Consider the following 1,153-nt stretch of genomic DNA (forward strand, 5'->3'; position numbering starts at 1 on the left):
TTTAGAAGGTACTTAGGTCACACAAATATTTTGCCCTGGACTACTAATCAAAAGGTTGACTGCCTGAACTTACCCAGTGGTGCCATGGAAGAAGGCCTGGAAATCTGCTTCCCTAAAGATGAAGGCCAAGAAAATCCTACGGAGCTCATACATAGTTATACTGTGTAACACATGGGATCGCCATTACCCAGAACTGATTCCAGAGACAGGGGTCTGAATTATTTTCATATTGTTAAAGTTAGGAAAGGAGACCTTGGTGGCATAAACAGTTAATCCCTGGACTACTAACCAGAATGTTAGCCATTCAAAGCCAATCAGGGGTACACTGGAAGAAAGGCCCGACATTCTCCTTCCGAAAGGTCACTGCTTTGAAATCTGGTCTGATATGCAAGGCATCGTCTCCAAACCGACTTTGTTGTTGTTAGTTGCCAATGCTTCTTCCATGACAGATTTCTTCATTCTTCTAGCAGTCTATGCTACAATCAATACTCTTCACCAACACAACTTAAAGTAGCAGCAAAGGGTAAGGAAAAATTTCTATGTATACGTGCTTGCTCTTACATGTTGTTACATGATGCCAAGTCAGCTGCAAGTCAGAGCGACTCAGGGACAACAGAACAAACATGCCCAGTCGTCACCATCCTCATGATCCTTGCTATACTTGAGCCCACACTGTTGCAGCCACTGGGCCAGTCCATCTCATTGAGGGTCTTCCCCTTTTTTGCTGAACTGCCACATTACCAAGCATGATCTCCTTCTCCAGGGAATGGTCTCTTCTGACAACATGACCAAAGTACGTGAGAGGAAGTCTGGCCATTCTTGCTTCCAAGAAGCATTCTAACTGCACAAGACAGATTTGTTCACTCTTCTGGCAGTCCATGGTATTTCCAGTATTTTTTCCCAACACCATAATTCAAAGGCATCGACTTTTCTTTGGTCTTGTTTATCCACTGTCCAGCATTCACATTCATATGAGGCTATTAAAATTACCCTGGAGGACATTATGCTGAGTGAAACAAGCCAATCGCAAAAGGGCAAATACTGTATGAGCCCATGACTGTAAAGAGAGAGAAGAGTTTGTTTGGGAAAGGGAACTCACCTAGTAGGTTACCAGGATGGGGAAGGAAGGGGAGGGAATGATTTCAGGCTAGTT

General features: G+C 43.8%; 1 protein-coding gene across 1 annotated transcript in view; it reads right to left on the reverse strand.

The window, feature by feature from the left end:
- LOC103211704 (zinc finger protein 345-like) overlaps window positions 1-1,153 on the reverse strand; it is a 50,068-nt gene that overhangs the window by 12,929 nt on the left and 35,986 nt on the right. The window lies entirely within an intron of this gene.

Source organism: Orycteropus afer, unplaced genomic scaffold (assembly GCF_000298275.1).
Source record: "Orycteropus afer afer isolate SDZICR_OR568_19922 unplaced genomic scaffold, OryAfe1.0 scaffold00774, whole genome shotgun sequence".
Classification (NCBI taxonomy): Eukaryota; Metazoa; Chordata; class Mammalia; order Tubulidentata; family Orycteropodidae; genus Orycteropus; species Orycteropus afer.